Raw genomic sequence first — 8411 nt, forward strand, 5'->3', positions numbered from 1 at the left:
GAAACTGTTTTTTTTTTTGGGAGACGTGTACGCTCCTTTTCATAAAGGAGACTATCTTATTGCGAAAGTCAAAATCGCACGCTCTCACGGCGATTTGCCCCCGTATACGCCTGGGCGTAAGCCCGTGCGTCGCCGACCTAGCGGCCTGCCGATCGGTATTTAGAGGGAGGCACTTTGAAAGCAACACGCCGTTGGAACTTTGAAAAATTTCGATGCGTCGCCAAAGTTCGTACTTTTCGATAAAATCTTCGTCCTATGATACATTTCGATCAAGAACTACATTGATCGTCATGAAACTGTTTTTTTTTTTGGGAGACGTGTACGCTCCTTTTCATAAAGGAGACTATCTTATTGCGAAAGTCAAAATCGCACGCTCTCACGGCGATTTGCCCCCGTATACGCCTGGGCGTAAGCCCGTGCGTCGCCGACCTAGCGGCCTGCCGATCGGTATTTAGAGGGAGGCACTTTGAAAGCAACACGCCGCTGGAACTTTGAAAAATTTCGGGGCAAAGCAATACGCGGCTGGGACTTTGAAATATTTCGGAGCGCACCTAAAGTTCGTTATTTTGGCTAAACGGAGCGAAAATCTGCATTTATACCATCACGGACGTTAGTTTAATAGCGTTTAACGATGGATCCACGGTACAGAATGCAAAAATATGATTGTTAAAATTTTCGACTAATCGGTTCTAAGAGGCGAAGCAATACGCCGCTGGGACTTTGAAATATTTCGGAGCGCACCTAAAGTTCGTTATTTTGGCTAAACGGAGCGAAAATCTGCATTTATACCATCACGGACGTTAGTTTAATAGCGTTTAACGATGGATCCACGGTACAGAATGCAAAAGTATGATTGTTAAAATTTTCGACTAATCGGTTCTAAGAGGCGAAGCAATACGCCGCTGGGACTTTGAAATATTTCGGAGCGCACCTAAAGTTCGTTATTTTGGCTAAACGGAGCGAAAATCTGCATTTATACCATCACGGACGTTAGTTTAATAGCGTTTAACGATGGATCCACGGTACAGAATGCAAAAATATGATTGTTAAAATTTTCGACTAATCGGTTCTAAGAGGCGAAGCAATACGCCGCTGGGACTTTGAAATATTTCGGAGCGCACCTAAAGTTCGTTATTTTGGCTAAACGGAGCGAAAATCTGCATTTATACCATCACGGACGTTAGTTCAATAGCGTTTAACGATCGATCCACGGTACAGAATGCAAAAATATGATTGTTAAAATTTTCGACTAATCGGTTCTAAGAGGCGAAGCAATACGCCGCTGGGACTTTGAAATATTTCGGAGCGCACCTAAAGTTCGTTATTTTGGCTAAACGGAGCGAAAATCTGCATTTATACCATCACGGACGTTAGTTTAATAGCGTTTAACGATGGATCCACGGTACAGAATGCAAAAATATGATTGTTAAAATTTTCGACTAATCGGTTCTAAGAGGCGAAGCAATACGCCGCTGGGACTTTGAAATATTTCGGAGCGCACCTAAAGTTCGTTATTTTGGCTAAACGGAGCGAAAATCTGCATTTATACCATCACGGACGTTAGTTTAATAGCGTTTAACGATGGATCCACGGTACAGAATGCAAAAGTATGATTGTTAAAATTTTCGACTAATCGGTTCTAAGAGGCGAAGCAATACGCCGCTGGGACTTTGAAATATTTCGGAGCGCACCTAAAGTTCGTTATTTTGGCTAAACGGAGCGAAAATCTGCATTTATACCATCACGGACGTTAGTTTAATAGCGTTTAACGATGGATCCACGGTACAGAATGCAAAAATATGATTGTTAAAATTTTCGACTAATCGGTTCTAAGAGGCGAAGCAATACGCCGCTGGGACTTTGAAATATTTCGGAGCGCACCTAAAGTTCGTTATTTTGGCTAAACGGAGCGAAAATCTGCATTTATACCATCACGGACGTTAGTTTAATAGCGTTTAACGATGGATCCACGGTACAGAATGCAAAAATATGATTGTTAAAATTTTCGACTAATCGGTTCTAAGAGGCGAAGCAATACGCCGCTGGGACTTTGAAATATTTCGGAGCGCACCTAAAGTTCGTTATTTTGGCTAAACGGAGCGAAAATCTGCATTTATACCATCACGGACGTTAGTTTAATAGCGTTTAACGATGGATCCACGGTACAGAATGCAAAAGTATGATTGTTAAAATTTTCGACTAATCGGTTCTAAGAGGCGAAGCAATACGCCGCTGGGACTTTGAAATATTTCGGAGCGCACCTAAAGTTCGTTATTTTGGCTAAACGGAGCGAAAATCTGCATTTATACCATCACGGACGTTAGTTTAATAGCGTTTAACGATGGATCCACGGTACAGAATGCAAAAATATGATTGTTAAAATTTTCGACTAATCGGTTCTAAGAGGCGAAGCAATACGCCGCTGGGACTTTGAAATATTTCGGAGCGCACCTAAAGTTCGTTATTTTGGCTAAACGGAGCGAAAATCTGCATTTATACCATCACGGACGTTAGTTCAATAGCGTTTAACGATCGATCCACGGTACAGAATGCAAAAATATGATTGTTAAAATTTTCGACTAATCGGTTCTAAGAGGCGAAGCAATACGCCGCTGGGACTTTGAAATATTTCGGAGCGCACCTAAAGTTCGTTATTTTGGCTAAACGGAGCGAAAATCTGCATTTATACCATCACGGACGTTAGTTTAATAGCGTTTAACGATGGATCCACGGTACAGAATGCAAAAATATGATTGTTAAAATTTTCGACTAATCGGTTCTAAGAGGCGAAGCAATACGCCGCTGGGACTTTGAAATATTTCGGAGCGCACCTAAAGTTCGTTATTTTGGCTAAACGGAGCGAAAATCTGCATTTATACCATCACGGACGTTAGTTTAATAGCGTTTAACGATGGATCCACGGTACAGAATGCAAAAGTATGATTGTTAAAATTTTCGACTAATCGGTTCTAAGAGGCGAAGCAATACGCCGCTGGGACTTTGAAATATTTCGGAGCGCACCTAAAGTTCGTTATTTTGGCTAAACGGAGCGAAAATCTGCATTTATACCATCACGGACGTTAGTTTAATAGCGTTTAACGATGGATCCACGGTACAGAATGCAAAAATATGATTGTTAAAATTTTCGACTAATCGGTTCTAAGAGGCGAAGCAATACGCCGCTGGGACTTTGAAATATTTCGGAGCGCACCTAAAGTTCGTTATTTTGGCTAAACGGAGCGAAAATCTGCATTTATACCATCACGGACGTTAGTTCAATAGCGTTTAACGATCGATCCACGGTACAGAATGCAAAAATATGATTGTTAAAATTTTCGACTAATCGGTTCTAAGAGGCGAAGCAATACGCCGCTGGGACTTTGAAATATTTCGGAGCGCACCTAAAGTTCGTTATTTTGGCTAAACGGAGCGAAAATCTGCATTTATACCATCACGGACGTTAGTTTAATAGCGTTTAACGATGGATCCACGGTACAGAATGCAAAAGTATGATTGTTAAAATTTTCGACTAATCGGTTCTAAGAGGCGAAGCAATACGCCGCTGGGACTTTGAAATATTTCGGAGCGCACCTAAAGTTCGTTATTTTGGCTAAACGGAGCGAAAATCTGCATTTATACCATCACGGACGTTAGTTTAATAGCGTTTAACGATGGATCCACGGTACAGAATGCAAAAATATGATTGTTAAAATTTTCGACTAATCGGTTCTAAGAGGCGAAGCAATACGCCGCTGGGACTTTGAAATATTTCGGAGCGCACCTAAAGTTCGTTATTTTGGCTAAACGGAGCGAAAATCTGCATTTATACCATCACGGACGTTAGTTCAATAGCGTTTAACGATCGATCCACGGTACAGAATGCAAAAATATGATTGTTAAAATTTTCGACTAATCGGTTCTAAGAGGCGAAGCAATACGCCGCTGGGACTTTGAAATATTTCGGAGCGCACCTAAAGTTCGTTATTTTGGCTAAACGGAGCGAAAATCTGCATTTATACCATCACGGACGTTAGTTTAATAGCGTTTAACGATGGATCCACGGTACAGAATGCAAAAATATGATTGTTAAAATTTTCGACTAATCGGTTCTAAGAGGCGAAGCAATACGCCGCTGGGACTTTGAAATATTTCGGAGCGCACCTAAAGTTCGTTATTTTGGCTAAACGGAGCGAAAATCTGCATTTATACCATCACGGACGTTAGTTTAATAGCGTTTAACGATGGATCCACGGTACAGAATGCAAAAGTATGATTGTTAAAATTTTCGACTAATCGGTTCTAAGAGGCGAAGCAATACGCCGCTGGGACTTTGAAATATTTCGGAGCGCACCTAAAGTTCGTTATTTTGGCTAAACGGAGCGAAAATCTGCATTTATACCATCACGGACGTTAGTTTAATAGCGTTTAACGATGGATCCACGGTACAGAATGCAAAAATATGATTGTTAAAATTTTCGACTAATCGGTTCTAAGAGGCGAAGCAATACGCCGCTGGGACTTTGAAATATTTCGGAGCGCACCTAAAGTTCGTTATTTTGGCTAAACGGAGCGAAAATCTGCATTTATACCATCACGGACGTTAGTTTAATAGCGTTTAACGATGGATCCACGGTACAGAATGCAAAAATATGATTGTTAAAATTTTCGACTAATCGGTTCTAAGAGGCGAAGCAATACGCCGCTGGGACTTTGAAATATTTCGGAGCGCACCTAAAGTTCGTTATTTTGGCTAAACGGAGCGAAAATCTGCATTTATACCATCACGGACGTTAGTTTAATAGCGTTTAACGATGGATCCACGGTACAGAATGCAAAAGTATGATTGTTAAAATTTTCGACTAATCGGTTCTAAGAGGCGAAGCAATACGCCGCTGGGACTTTGAAATATTTCGGAGCGCACCTAAAGTTCGTTATTTTGGCTAAACGGAGCGAAAATCTGCATTTATACCATCACGGACGTTAGTTTAATAGCGTTTAACGATGGATCCACGGTACAGAATGCAAAAATATGATTGTTAAAATTTTCGACTAATCGGTTCTAAGAGGCGAAGCAATACGCCGCTGGGACTTTGAAATATTTCGGAGCGCACCTAAAGTTCGTTATTTTGGCTAAACGGAGCGAAAATCTGCATTTATACCATCACGGACGTTAGTTCAATAGCGTTTAACGATCGATCCACGGTACAGAATGCAAAAATATGATTGTTAAAATTTTCGACTAATCGGTTCTAAGAGGCGAAGCAATACGCCGCTGGGACTTTGAAATATTTCGGAGCGCACCTAAAGTTCGTTATTTTGGCTAAACGGAGCGAAAATCTGCATTTATACCATCACGGACGTTAGTTTAATAGCGTTTAACGATGGATCCACGGTACAGAATGCAAAAATATGATTGTTAAAATTTTCGACTAATCGGTTCTAAGAGGCGAAGCAATACGCCGCTGGGACTTTGAAATATTTCGGAGCGCACCTAAAGTTCGTTATTTTGGCTAAACGGAGCGAAAATCTGCATTTATACCATCACGGACGTTAGTTTAATAGCGTTTAACGATGGATCCACGGTACAGAATGCAAAAGTATGATTGTTAAAATTTTCGACTAATCGGTTCTAAGAGGCGAAGCAATACGCCGCTGGGACTTTGAAATATTTCGGAGCGCACCTAAAGTTCGTTATTTTGGCTAAACGGAGCGAAAATCTGCATTTATACCATCACGGACGTTAGTTTAATAGCGTTTAACGATGGATCCACGGTACAGAATGCAAAAATATGATTGTTAAAATTTTCGACTAATCGGTTCTAAGAGGCGAAGCAATACGCCGCTGGGACTTTGAAATATTTCGGAGCGCACCTAAAGTTCGTTATTTTGGCTAAACGGAGCGAAAATCTGCATTTATACCATCACGGACGTTAGTTCAATAGCGTTTAACGATCGATCCACGGTACAGAATGCAAAAATATGATTGTTAAAATTTTCGACTAATCGGTTCTAAGAGGCGAAGCAATACGCCGCTGGGACTTTGAAATATTTCGGAGCGCACCTAAAGTTCGTTATTTTGGCTAAACGGAGCGAAAATCTGCATTTATACCATCACGGACGTTAGTTTAATAGCGTTTAACGATGGATCCACGGTACAGAATGCAAAAATATGATTGTTAAAATTTTCGACTAATCGGTTCTAAGAGGCGAAGCAATACGCCGCTGGGACTTTGAAATATTTCGGAGCGCACCTAAAGTTCGTTATTTTGGCTAAACGGAGCGAAAATCTGCATTTATACCATCACGGACGTTAGTTTAATAGCGTTTAACGATGGATCCACGGTACAGAATGCAAAAGTATGATTGTTAAAATTTTCGACTAATCGGTTCTAAGAGGCGAAGCAATACGCCGCTGGGACTTTGAAATATTTCGGAGCGCACCTAAAGTTCGTTATTTTGGCTAAACGGAGCGAAAATCTGCATTTATACCATCACGGACGTTAGTTTAATAGCGTTTAACGATGGATCCACGGTACAGAATGCAAAAATATGATTGTTAAAATTTTCGACTAATCGGTTCTAAGAGGCGAAGCAATACGCCGCTGGGACTTTGAAATATTTCGGAGCGCACCTAAAGTTCGTTATTTTGGCTAAACGGAGCGAAAATCTGCATTTATACCATCACGGACGTTAGTTCAATAGCGTTTAACGATCGATCCACGGTACAGAATGCAAAAATATGATTGTTAAAATTTTCGACTAATCGGTTCTAAGAGGCGAAGCAATACGCCGCTGGGACTTTGAAATATTTCGGAGCGCACCTAAAGTTCGTTATTTTGGCTAAACGGAGCGAAAATCTGCATTTATACCATCACGGACGTTAGTTTAATAGCGTTTAACGATGGATCCACGGTACAGAATGCAAAAATATGATTGTTAAAATTTTCGACTAATCGGTTCTAAGAGGCGAAGCAATACGCCGCTGGGACTTTGAAATATTTCGGAGCGCACCTAAAGTTCGTTATTTTGGCTAAACGGAGCGAAAATCTGCATTTATACCATCACGGACGTTAGTTCAATAGCGTTTAACGATCGATCCACGGTACAGAATGCAAAAATATGATTGTTAAAATTTTCGACTAATCGGTTCTAAGAGGCGAAGCAATACGCCGCTGGGACTTTGAAATATTTCGGAGCGTACCTAAAGTTCGTTATTTTGGCTAAACGGAGCGAAAATCTGCATTTATACCATCACGGACGTTAGTTCAATAGCGTTTAACGATCGATCCACGGTACAGAATGCAAAAATATGATTGTTAAAATTTTCGACTAATCGGTTCTAAGAGGCGAAGCAATACGCCGCTGGGACTTTGAAATATTTCGGAGCGCACCTAAAGTTCGTTATTTTGGCTAAACGGAGCGAAAATCTGCATTTATACCATCACGGACGCTAGTTTAATAGCGTTTAACGATCGATCCACGGTACAGAATGCAAAAATATGATTGTTAAAATTTTCGACTAATCGGTTCTAAGAGGCGAAGCAATACGCCGCTGGGACTTTGAAATATTTCGGAGCGCACCTAAAGTTCGTTATTTTGGCTAAACGGAGCGAAAATCTGCATTTATACCATCACGGACGTTAGTTTAATAGCGTTTAACGATGGATCCACGGTACAGAATGCAAAAATATGATTGTTAAAATTTTCGACTTATCGGTTCTGGATCACTGAAAAATCAAAAAAAATTATTAATTTTGATTAATTAAATTACATATGTAGTTTTATATTGTTATAGTCTCGTATTTGTTAATGTTTTGTCGTAAGAAAATGCAAAAATATCGTTTTAATGTTTTCGTCTCATCGGTTCTGGATCGCTGAAAAATCAAAAAAAAATATTAATTTTGATTAATTAAATTACAAATGGAGTTTTATATTGCTATAGTCGCTTATTTGTTAATGTTTTACCGTAAGAAAATGCAAAAATATCGTTTTAATATTTTCATCTCATCGGTTCTGGGCGGTTTTAAAATTTTTTAAAATATTAATTAAACCCATGATTTACATGAGAATGTGAATTTATTATGTCCTGCATGTTAATTTATTAATTTTCATGTATAGAACGTTATAAAATGAAAGGATATGTTCGACGATATTTTCAGTCTAAGTTTTACCGTGCCGGCGGGATGGTACGCTCTCACGGCGGTTTGCACAGGCATACGCCTGGGCGTAAGCCCATGCGTCGCCGACCTAGCGGCCGGCCGTTCGGTATTTATAGGAAGGCACTTTCGGTTCGCTCGGACCGGTCGGGAGTAGCGTCGAGCGTGTGGCTCTTTTATGACTTCGGTTGAAAAGCAGTCTACCGCTCCTCGAGAATATACTTTCTCGACTATTCTCGTTCCGGTTTTCCGTTG

The sequence above is a fragment of the Osmia lignaria genome, unplaced genomic scaffold (genome assembly GCF_051020975.1).
Source record: "Osmia lignaria lignaria isolate PbOS001 unplaced genomic scaffold, iyOsmLign1 scaffold0129, whole genome shotgun sequence".
NCBI classification, from domain to species: domain Eukaryota; kingdom Metazoa; phylum Arthropoda; class Insecta; order Hymenoptera; family Megachilidae; genus Osmia; species Osmia lignaria.